We start from the raw sequence: 12915 nt of genomic DNA on the forward strand, positions 1-12915 counted from the left end.
AAAATCAACAGCATGGCCGAAGTTTTTCATTTGGCATCGGGTTTATTTAATCTCCTCAGTGTAGGATATCAAATACTTAAAAGCAGGCTGTAGTGGATCATAGTTCTTGAATAAACAAGGTAAAAGAAAGGCTATTCATGCCTGCCAGTGCATTGCGCTGCGGCTGAAGTGGAATCTTTGAATAACCGTGGGCATGTGTTTTTCTACAGCAGGGCTCCCAGACATAGATACTCCACTGTGTGGGAGTGTCTTTTGTTCAGATGAACGGTGGTTTGCTTTTCTGTTCATTGTGCTATACCTGCTAGGAAATGAACATTTATGAGAAGACTCAGCAGTCAAATGAAAAGGGAGAACAGAACATAGAGACTTTATCAAATTAAAAATGGATGAGCTCTAAAAGATGGCTTTCTTGAGAAGATATAATAGGGGAGACTACACCTTGAATAATTGTTGCTGTGAAAAATAGTCCTTGAACTCCATTCCTGCATTCTTTTTTTCAATATAATTAAAATTCCAGAGGAAATTAAAGTATATTAGGAATTCTCCTTATGAAATGAAGTGCAAGAATTATTTTCGATCCTGTGGTGTAAATTTGGCTGTCTACAGGTTTGTTTATTTTCCTCTGCACATATGTCTATTTTGAGTAGAAATAAAGTATTATAAACCTTTAATGAGTAACGCCATAAGCAATTACAAACTTAAATGAATAGAACCTTGTGTTTAATGCTAGTTACCACACAGACTGGGCTCCATGGCTGTTCCTTAGCCTTTGGTTAGTAATTTCTTCACTTTAACTTTTCTTTGCACTGTATACAGATGCATTTATTTGGCCTTTGAATGTGTATTGACTTAAAAAAAGAAAATCTTTGAGCCTTTGTTTAGGAAAGTCATCACACAGTTTTGAAAGCAAGGTATGTTTCTAGAATAAATGTATTTATCTTAACTACAGACAGTGTCAAATGTCTGTACGGCGGTGGATAGGAGCATGAACTCAAAGATCGAACACTAAGAATATCTTTTTCAAGAGTTAGTTGCGATCAGGTGGTTAGTAATCTAAGCAAAATAGTTACCTAAGCAAATATGTGATTTATATTCATATTGAACATATTATAACCAGTGCCATATGTCATTTCAGTGATGTCTTATTTTCAAAATGTCACTTTGAACCTCTAAGAAATATGTACCAAAGACTATAGGAGCAAATACAGATGAAAACACCAAAGGAACAGACAAGTTCTGCTAGGCTTATTATCTTTGACTCAGCATGAGGGTGCTTCTGAGTGGCCACAGGCAGAAGGGTCTGGGGTGTTGGAAGGGTTTTGATGTTAGCAACAGAAGCTCTGTGAGGAGATTAAGGCATCTTGGAGGAAAATGTGTGGAGGTGGAGGAGGTGGGAAACAACAGGGTGCTGAGGAGGCAAAGGTAAGCTGCGGGAAGAGCGTGAGGGAAAGAAGCAATAAGTGGTTGTGGAAAATGTAGGCCCAGTGCTAAGTGGGGCAGGTGAGTTAGTCACAGCAGTCTCTGATAAAGCTGCTCCATGACTTCGTTGTCTTGGTCTTCATGAATAAGATCTCACAAGCCTTTGTTCTCAGAGATGGGGTTCAGGGAGGGAAGGGGTGAGTGGAAGAGAACTGAGTTAGGGATCTGAGAGATCTTGACCCATGCAACTTCATGGGTCCAGGCAGGAGGCCTCCTGAGGGTACTGGGAAAGCTGACTGATGTCATTGTCAGGCTGCTCTCTATCATCTTTGAAAGACTGTGTAGACTCGGGGAGGTCCCCAATAACTGGAGAAAGGTTAATATTGTACCCATTTTCAAGAAGGGCAAGAAGGAAGGTCTGGAGTACTGCAGGTTGGTCAACCACCATCCCTGGGAAAAATGATGGAGCAAGTCTGCTTGGAAGTCATTTCTGTACATGTGAAGAAAATGTTTGCCGGTTTTAATCAAGGAAATCGTATTTGATCCATGGGACTGCCTTGTGTAATGAAATTACTAGCTCTGCAGTCTCCCAGTACCTAAGAGAGGGTTACCAAGAGGATGGTGGTGCATAGCAGGAGGGTGCTCTTTACTGAGGTGCACAGTGGAAGAATGAGGGATAATGGTCATAAGTTGAAACATAACTAGGTATAAGGATGGAGATGTTCACTATGAGAGTACTTCAGCATTGGAGACGCCCAGAGAGGTGGTGAAATCTTCATTTGCTTCACTGACTGGACAAAGCTTTGAGCAATCTGGCAGGTTGGACTAGGCAAATTCTCCTTCTTGTGTGGTTCTGTGACTCACTATATACTATGATTTTTTTGTTTTGTTTTGTTTTTTAGTGATTGGGTATTGGCATTTAGCTGTTGCATATGCTGATATAAATCAAGATCGGCTAATCAGTTATGTTTGCATCCAGCTTATCATACTTAAACTCTAGCACAGAGTCCCTATATAGGGGATAACAATCAAGTAGGAGGTGGGTCCCACCTTCCACATGGGACTTTCCAGGAAGGATTTGCTCTTTTTGTGCCTTCTTTCTTATTCTCTGTCCCAAAACATCCACTAACAGCCTAATATTCTGACTCTTCTGGGGACAATACGGACCTTTAATCTGATCATCGTATGGTTACTTTTACATATACTTTAGTTAGAATAATTATGTGCTTCTGGGTTGAAAAATACGTAGTTGCACTTGTTACTAGAGATTTTCAGATAAAACATAGCTTTTGAGGGTAGACACATTGACATCACCTTTCAATGCATTGAGAAAATCCTCAGGGCATGGGTGTAGAGAACAAAACATTTAAACTTGACTAGCATGTGAGGCAGTGGTAGTGCTTCTGAGGCTGTGAGAGAAATTGGCCAAATTACTAGTAGGGCCCTTGTCCTGCTTTCTTGTGAGCTGATCAACCTGCTGCTGGGGATTGTATTTCAGGGGATTGCTTGTTTGTGAAACTTCCCTGCAGTTGCCTTTCCTATTTGTCTTTTCTGCTAGACCTGCAATAGAAGTGAACTGCACAAAGTGGGTGGATGAGAAGTTTGAAGACCTGTTTGGTCTCTATTTTGTATTGTGCAGTTATTGTAAGTGCAAGGACCTCTAGTGTAGTCACATCTTTTAACTGGGATGCCATTCTTTTTAGAATGTACACTCTCCTTCTCACTATGCCATGGCTCCAAGACACAGCGTATGACTACGCAGGTACCTGCAAGGCACAAATGCAAAATATGGTTTTACAGTATGAAACAACATGTCTAGAAGGTATTGTTAGCTTGACTATAATTTACAAGGGTAGGAAAACTTGCTGATTGCTGAGGATGATATTATTATTATTATTATTATTGTTATTGTTGTTGTTGTTGTTGTTGTTGTTATTATTATTATTTATTAAGACTTGATTAGATGTTTCCCCTTCCCTCCTGTTCTCGCCCTGATTTTTGTTAGTTTTGTTTAGTTTGGTGTTGTTTGGTTTTTTGTTTTTTTTTTTAAATCTTCAAACTGCAGTAACAGTTATCTTTGGTGATCTCCTTGGATGAGTAAGGAGCTGCAGGAGGTCTGCACTGTGGTGGAAGTCCTGCCTTACGCTCTTAGAGTTTGTTAATATAAAGCCCTGTGATGTAGTAAAAGAAAGAATCAAGTAAGTGTGATTGAGCCATGCATCCTTCTAGATACACAGGATGATTAATAATAGATAGCAGGAGCAGAGAGGCTTGAGGTTTGTAATAAAGAGAATTATACTCAATGGAGTTGCAGTTTAAAACTGCAGTTGAGTATTAATGGATGTTTCCATGAATTTCCATACAGATTTTTCTGTGGGGAGCATGTCGGGGATATGTCATGAGGGACAAGACTATTGCTGTATAGTTCACTGTTAAAATGATTAAAGCTGTGTTGACAATGTGGAAAAAAAAATAGTTCTTTTTTCACAGTAAGAAACCCGTAAGGAATTTCATTTTATAATGTACCATATAAGATTCATATGAAAGGTTGGATAGCATAAAAGATTGCTGGCGTGGATAACTGCTATGTTTTTCTGTGTAAATGCTCCACAGAGTATCAATTCTTGAAGATGCTGCTATAAGAAGTTGTCACGGTGCCTGAAGAGCTGGTACTTTATATTATCGGCGATGCTTGATGACATGGTTTGCAAAAGTCCTCCGAGAGCATCTCTAGTTATGTAGGCTGGCTACCTCTGATCTTCCTGGCTTCAAGCGAGCTTTGAGGAACAGCGGGCCGTGGTGCTGCAGCTGCCTGGCGCTTGGGATGAGCTGGAGGAGCAGCCTGGGTCACTTCTGAGGCAGCTGACGCACAGCGGGCTCCTGCTGCCTCAACAGCAGGCCTTCTCGGGGCTGTAGAAATGCTGGAAGCTGTCTGGATTTTTGTTATCAGAGGCTGCTACGGATAAAGGGAACCAGCTTACCCCAAATGTAGATCCATAGACCCCTCTAACACCCTGTCTGAATTGAAGAGAGAAAGAAAAAGGTGCTTTTTTTCATAGAATCATAGAATCGTTTAGGTTGGAAAAGACCTTGAAGATCATCCGGTCCAACCATTAACGTACACTACCAAGTCTTCTCTAAGCCAATCAATGGTAGACTAGACTAAACCATGTCCCGAAGTGCCACATCTACCCATTTTTTGAACACTTCTAGGGATGGGGACTCCACCACCTCTCTGGGCAGCCTGTTCCAATGCTTGACCACCCTTTCTGTAAAGAAATTTTTCCTAATTTCCAACCTAAACCTCCCCTGGTGCAGCTTACGCCCATTTCCTCTCGTCCTATCACTAGCTACTTGGGAGAAGAGACCAACACCCACCTCGCTACAACCTCCTTTCAGGTAGTTGTAGAGAGCGATAAGGTCTCCCCTCAGCCTCCTCTTCTCCAGGCTAAACAACCCCAGTTCCCTCAGCCGCTCCTCATAAGGCCTGTGCTCCAGACCCTTCACCAGCCTTGTTGCCCTTCTCTGGACACGCTCCAGCACCTCAATTTCCCATTATTCTTGTGGGAGGTTGCTGTTACCCCAGGTGCAGCCTGTTCCCCTTTGATAACAGCCTTTGAAATCTGAAGAATTTGTTCTTGTACCCCCCAGGGAGGTCAGTAATGGGTTTCTTTGAGGGCTCTATTTGTATTAAATATGAAGAAATGAAGATGAATTCAGTGACAGTGTTGTAACTAGAAAAAAAGGAACTGGGAACCTGGAAAGTGAAACCTGAACTGCTCAAACTTGAGTTAGCTTGCAGGTCTTTATAAAAGACAGTTATTTCTGTAATTAGCTGTAAATACAGTGTTTTCCCTTGAGAGCAGAAGCTGATAATGCTGTTCACGGTGGCAGCTGGGCTGAAGGCCTGGAGCAGCAGAGCCTGCTGCATTTGTCCACACCCTCAAACGCACACTACCACATCAGTGAAAATAGCCCTTACCATCCCTGCTGCTTTCTAGATCCAGAGAAGGGGAGGGCACAGCTTGGGAGCAGAGGTGATAGGTAGTTAGGGGACCTTCAAATCTTTTCTCTTGGAGGAAGTATTAAAGTCGTAGGGTGTGAATGCTGTGGCTACTGTGGAGCCAGAGACCCGTGGCAGGCTGCTGTGTTAGTTATTTGCTTTCCCAGGATGACGGCCTTTCCCTCCACCCCCAGATGTTCCTTCTCAGTTTCTAACGGTATCGCTGGCTGCTGTAAGGGAGTAGCCAAAGCTGCCTCCTTCCCCTCCCCTCCCAGGAGCAAGGGCTCCATGTGCTGTGCTCGTGACCTTTCATCTTGCCCAGAAGAGGTCTGTGGTTGAGAGGGAGAGGAGATGTGTAGGTGGCAGGAAATCTTAAGCAACAGCAGCGCAAAGGGGTAGATTTGATTTCTGGCATTTGGGCTGAAGGATTCTTCTGTGCATTGTTTTAGAGGTGAAAATGTAGGAGACTGTGCTCTAGTGCCATTGCAGACGCTTCTTGCTTCTCATATCTATTTGGTTTGTCGTTCCCATTGTGGACCTCGGTCTAATTTGCTTTATAGATCTGATGGTTTTATTGAGGTATCAGGTAAATCTAAATAAAAAAAAATTGCCATCATGAGAGTCGATGCTGGAAAAATACCTTATGGACAGAAATTGGGTTTGATTGCCTATGGGGAAAGAATAGATTTGACACAGGTTTACTGGCTGGAGACAGCTCGCAAAAACTGTGACATTCAGTTTTGTTCAACTAAGAGACTTTAACTTCTCTCTGCTAATAGTAAATACAAAGTAGAGCCACACACGGAATTTTTGGCTGTGTCAATCTTCACTGACCGATTTTTAACAGCTGAAATTAAAATTCTTTAAATATAATATCCTTTTCAGCTATTACTGAAGTAGATGCTGTAACTTAAGCCCTTCCCACTGAGAAGCACTGTGTAGGATTATTGGCTGATAAGGAAAATTTTAAAAAATTTTTTTTAAACCATTAAGGAGCTGGAGATTGGTGTGACTCACTAGATGGGTCCCCTGTTAAACACACTCAGATTACTTAGGGTTCAATCCAGTTTCCTGTTGTTACTAGTTAGAGTTATATTGAGGCTTTAAATAGGAAGAAAGCATCTTAATTATCCATTAAGGGCAATAAAGGAAGTTGGTTATGACACCATTAAAACAACTGTGATGAAAAATCTGTTTCAGTGTTTTCTACTTAAGAACAACATGGGATTTAGATGTCATCCGTTCTGCAGCTAGCTCAATGCTGACTGTGATCTTGCATTATTACCACAATCATGATTTTTTTCATTGTCTTGTATTCCCCAGCTAAGTGTCAACCAGGCTGTTACGTGATAATTGCACAAAAACCATGTAGAACTGTGATCTGCTGTCTGTACAAGAGAGATCCATCCATCCAAATGAATCTGTAAATGTATTTAAAATCTGGGCAGTAACGACAAGGGGTTTTTTAATTGGAAAAAAGCCTTATTCAGTCACGTGACCATGTTCTCCTATCAGTTTTGTATGAGAACATTTTCTCTTCCTACACATCTTGCTTCTTCCATAGCCTTTGCCTTTTTACTACTGTGGTTAAAAGCCGCTGTATTTAAAATATTAAACTTTCCGTAAAACTTTATTATTATGAAGCTTCTTTGCCTGTTTCTGATACGGCAGTTACGGGGCAAGATGACGACTATGATCACGGTAGATTTTTTTGAATATAGTCATCCTGGTTGATCCCATAGTACTCTCCATCTTTGCTTTTTTGGTCTGCTTATGGTTTTGTTTAATGTTTCCTTATTTCAGAGAACATACTGTATTATATAGTGAGAAAATTATACCAAATCCTAAAATAATTTTTATTTCATTAATGTGTTAGTAGTTACGCAGATTTATTTTACACAGGAAATAATCAGCTATGTGGAAATTAAAGGATAACTGGAAAATGGTGTGGATTAAAGAAGAAAGAATTCATCATAGGTCAGAACAAAAATACTGATATGCAAAGAAAAAGATTAACAAGAACAGAGACTGGCAGTTCATCAAGTGAGATGTGCCATTTAGCACGATATGAAATAATTCCATAATTGAGATAGCATTTTAAAGAGGTGATGGCTCTGTAATTTATAACATTGTTTGTTTTGCCCCAGACAGTTTAAAACCTTACCTTGTGCAATACAGTCACTTTTTATCTAGGTGATTTTGAATAATTTATGCAGGGTTTTTTCATTTCTTCTGAAGGACACTGCTGGATATATAAATATATTTATAGATGCACAGTTCGTACTGATGTGAATGAAAATCACGCTTGCAGGTCTACCTGCATTAAGATTAGAATTTCCCCTGCAGCAATTGGCCTTCATGATAGCCAGAAGAGGTCAGGCAGTGCTTGTCTTAGTAATACTTTACACTTCTCCAGTGATTTACATTTCCAAAGAGCTGTACAAACGTTAACTCCACATAGCCACCCTTATATATGTTACAGGTAATCAAACTATAAGACCAAGAGGTCAAGCAAAGTGTTGAAAAACACCAAGGTACCAGTATTAAAAGTGGGAGATCAGGAATCGACAGCTTTTTGTCTGGGTGTTGTGGGAACACTAACAACTGCTTTGCATGGGGAGGAAATGCTGCCATGTGACTTTTGTGTTACATGGTAGGGAGAATGGCTGGTTAGATCTTCACCTTGGTAAAGGTGGCCAAGCTCTCCTCCAAGGTCAGTTCAGCTTTTCCCACCTTTGGCTATTATGGCTTATAATATGTCAGGTATTATAGCAATTTTTTTTCTGTGGTCATTGGAAATAAGGGAGAAGGAGACTTTCAGATGTCATCTCTCTTATTCCCACCCACAGCCATGAACACACTTATATCCTTCTTATTGCAGCAATTTTTAAGTCACTCGGACATCAAATTTTTCAGTTATATTGGCTCTTGTGGCAATATTTACTTTTAAGGATATTTCGTTGCATTGGTCTTTAAGTTAGATATTAACTGCAGTGGGTTGATTTGATTGTAAAAGCTCTTACTGGGCACTAGAAGGGAAAAACTTTTTATGTCGATACTGTCATCACCGATGTTAAGTTACGGACTCTTCAAGCAAGCTGGAAATTTGATTCAGCTTTGAACTGTCTGTAGACCTTAGGAAAAAACTAACTCACTAAATAAAAAAAAAGAGAATAAGAAAAAAAGGCAGTGGTTCACTGAAATGTACTTTAAAAACACAAATGCCTAATGTTATTTTTTTGAAACTTTGGCAATTCTTTGCCCATTCTATCTTATAGTGCTCAGGATTACCACCAGCTTTGCTACACAGGTTGCAGGGTGTGGATGCTAAATGAGATGTGCTCACCTGTACTTACAATTTGCTCATACATGCAAACTCAAAATAGTAAGTGGTTTAAATAAAACATTAAATGTTTCGAAGGTACTAATAATATGACAGTAGTAATTTGTCTGTGGTCAAAATACTATCAGGGATCCTTTGCTTGCAATCTACAAGTAGTGTTTATCAAACACTGCATGGAGAATTACATCCATAGTCCTTAAGTTAAATGAAAGAATAGGTAGAAGAATGGCTTGGTTTTAGTACTAACAAATTTTCACTTGTTTTATTCAGTTGTGATACAGGGTTCTGTAATTCTGCTGACTTAGTAGGCTTACATCTGTACATAATGGACTCGATTGGTCATATAGCTCCAATTTTGCTATGCTGGCAGTGGCATTTCAGTGTTTCGCTATCACTGTAGAGAGAGATGCAGCATGAGGAACATTTGCTTTTTAACTACATATTTCCAGATTCATGCTGTTAAGGCACAGCCTTAATGCTCTTCTAATGTAACTTTTTTTAAAAATGAAACTGTCTGTTTTCATTTCTTCTTTTTCTGTGACAAAATTGTATTAAGAACTGATTAGGTGGCTCTGCCAGAATACAGATGCCTGATTACTGATGCAAAGTCAAATAATCATTTAGACCTAAGCATATTGGAATGTCTCTTACATAAAACTTTTCTTCTAAGATTTGTGATTCAGCTAATTTAAGATGACATATACATTAAACGAGTTTTGAGGAGTGGTTCAATTGAGCAGGTGAATCTGAGACTCCAGAGATTTCTGTTGTAAGAAGTTGCTTCATAATATTGCTTTACAGAAGCAACAGTACTTATACAGGTTTTCTTAATGGTTTCACACTTGAAAGCAAAGTGAAAATAATTGTAAAATTTAGTGAAATCTTTAAGTCTCCCATAGTTATTTTGTTCTTTGATGTATTTCAAAAAGCTGTGAAATAACTGAGATAATTATTTTTATTTAATTTTTGTTAGTTTTGCCAATGCTTGTACCGTACTGTACGGATGTTTTCAGATCATTTTTCTCTGATGCAGACCAGAGCAGGCAGGTGTGGTTTTAGATGCCGTGGGTGTTACCTAGTATGTGAATGTATGTACTAATGTGATAGCACATGCAAAACGTACCCGAGTTCTTCAGCAGAACAGCCAAGACAGTGTTTTACCTGCTAAGGAAATACGTAAGCTGCAGAGTATAACATATTGTAGCAATGACAAAAATCAGCTGAGTGTTTGTCTTATCTATAAATAGTCTGTCTCGGGTACTGGAAGCAGCCTGGATTAAACTCCATGATCGCTGGAGAACCATTTGTGCCAGGCAGGGCAGCCGTGGTTCAAAAGACGCGGCTGGATAATGGAACAAATGCAGCTGTGTCCTGCAGCGTAGAAATGTCTGCTCGGGTGACACCTTAGCTGGAAAAGCAGGCACATCAAACTTAATTGCATTGGCTGTGCAGTAGAGGGGCCAGGAGTCGGTGGCTGGTAGTTGCAGCATTGTGCTGTTTATAAATAAGTCAGACCTTGTACGGTCAGAATTGATGGTTTCAATACCCATGTGGTGACAGTTTTTCAAATGCACAATTTCCACTCCTGCAGGGTAATGTCAAGTGGCAGCGTCATTTGATTTATAAATAAAATAGTTGTTAGATCTGCTTTTCAAAAGTGCTGTTTGTAGATGTTAATGTTCGTCAAATACTTGCTTCTCCGTGTAGCCCTGTTCTTATTAAATTAACCATCCCAGACCAGTTCCTGGGATCTGATCTGTTTGTAAATAAATTTGCAGGTACTTGATTTGACTTTTAGTAGCTGACCATGACTTGGGGTATTCTCTTCATCAAAGTTCTCCAGATATTTTACCTCTAGATGGGAAATGATGGATCAGCAAAATTGTAGTATCCCACTGGAATTAAATCACTCCATAGAGTAACATCCCAGTGGTCATGCGACTATTGTTGCCTTTCATCAGTGTTCCAGTGCTCCACAGACTAACTGTACTGAGTTGTGGACCCCATTAATAGGTGGAGAGTGTGGTATGTTTTTGCTGTGGCAATACCTTGTCACTGCCAGTGTTGTATGGTCAGTTAAGAAACAAAATTACCTGAGTGTAAACAACTGGGATTAGATGTTTGAATATAAAACTCTCGGTGAAACTTAGCTGTTGTGTTTCTGTTTGGATGACTCTGAATCACTACAGTAACACCAAATTGTGCTTATTTAACAGTTCTTCAGCTGTCAGATTTAATACAACTCTAAACAAGAAGGATTTAAATGGTACTGCTGCCCTGTGTACAGTGGGCTTGAGTCTGGTATGTGTTCAGTCCTCTTAGCACCAAAACAAAGGGGGAGGCGGTTTGTCTACATGAGGATTTTCTAAAAAAGATAAGTCTTGCACAGCACAGAGCAAGCATATTTATTTCTTTACCGGTATGTCGTATTTAGCCTGTCTCATGCAATATGTCAAGTACCTACTGCACTTCTATCAAGTGATAAGTTATCAAGGTACCAGTTGATAAGGGTTGGTTCACTTTTACTTGAACCTCAGAGGGAGTCATCCAAAAATGGTTCTGTTTTTAGTTGTGCAGATAGGGATCACGGTAAATTGTTAACTTCATACACAGTAACCTGCAGTGAGTTGTTAATTTCTGTGGTCAGTGCTTGATGGACTAATATACTTCACCAAATTGGACATCCATAGCTCTTGGTTTGTCTCCAAAAAACACTTTTCCCCTGGATCACTTTATTTTTTCTTTTCTGAATTCCTTTGGTTTGTTAGGGGAAAATCCTAATGACAGTGAAACATATATACCTCAAAACTGTAGGAAAGTGGTCTGTTGCCTTTCTTGTCTTCAGGAAGTTCATTGCTCATATGTCTTAAAGTCCCCATATAATTTTTTTTATTATTATTACTGTTCTCTTCTAAACTCAAATCATTGTCCAGTCCTGGGCTCATTCATTCATAACTGCTTCCCAGTTTTCTGTCTTTTCTCAGGGAATATGAAAATATCCTGAGATGCATTACCTCTCATTTTCAGTGAAGAATTATTTTCTGCCTGTTTATCCTTTCTAGAACTTCCTCCCCGCGTTCTGCAGATCTTCCCAATTTAAAACCATTGTTACTCTTTGCTTCAAATGCAATAACTTCACCGTGGAATGAGTAATTCTGACATTTTCTGACATTTTCACTTACAGCCTTATTAGCAAAGTGGTGTGTTCATGCTGGGACGTTGTTAGGAGTAGAGGACATCATCTTCACATGGTTGGGTTTGTTGGGTTGGTTTTTTTTGTTTGTTTGGGGTTTTTTTGTGAGACAACAAACTGAGGATCATTAGGTAAAAATCTAGAATCTGGAAAGCAAGATTTAAATCAGTCAACTGTTAAGGTAGTGGGCACGTATACCATATCCATAATGAATCCAAGTCTTTTCAGTAATGCAGAAGTTATCTTTGATGTGAAATTGCTTGCCATCTTTGAGTTCTGTTAGCTTTTGTGCCTGTGTGAATGTTTACAGGGTTGGTGCAGATTGTTTCTTTTTTTTTCCTGCCCACACTGTTATTTTTCTGCTTCCAGAATAGCAGAGGCAGTTTGAATATATTCATGCTGACCCAGAAGGCCATGGGAATAGATATATTTTCCCAGTGTCGAAAATGGAATGTATATTTCTTTTGCACTTCCGTACCACTTTTTGATTGGAACCAAATTTTTAGTGTGTTTCTTTCTGCTAATAGACAATGAATTTGGCAGTCATGGTACATGTTCAGCATCAGTGGGCTTTTTCAAGAAATTTCAGAAATTTTTTATACGGGTTTTAAAGCAGGGAAATAAACAGCTTTGTAGCTAGGGTGGCTTTCAGTCAAATTAATCAAAGTGATCTTTTAATATACAACCAACAGCTGAGCTCTTTCTCATATCCCACTTTTCCACTGCCTGCGATCTTTTGGGTGGCTCAGGAGGCAGAGGAAAGAGGTGATGACGAAAGACATGTTGCTGGAGTTGTTGAAAAAAGAAAAACACTTTTCACAAGGTCTAGAGTCAATCTTTCTGGTAGCATAAAAAGTATTTCTCTGTCTCCCCTTTCTGTAACTTGTGTTTGTCAAATTGACAGTTGAGTCCCACTCACAGACCAGAATAATTATCATCTGCGTTACTGTAAGTGAT

General features: G+C 39.6%; 1 protein-coding gene across 3 annotated transcripts in view; it reads left to right on the forward strand.

The window, feature by feature from the left end:
• CDK14 (cyclin dependent kinase 14) overlaps positions 1 to 12915 on the forward strand; it is a 258581-nt gene that overhangs the window by 166623 nt on the left and 79043 nt on the right. The gene's annotated exons all lie outside the window — the stretch shown is intronic.

This window comes from Pelecanus crispus, chromosome 2, assembly GCF_030463565.1.
Source record: "Pelecanus crispus isolate bPelCri1 chromosome 2, bPelCri1.pri, whole genome shotgun sequence".
NCBI classification, from domain to species: domain Eukaryota; kingdom Metazoa; phylum Chordata; class Aves; order Pelecaniformes; family Pelecanidae; genus Pelecanus; species Pelecanus crispus.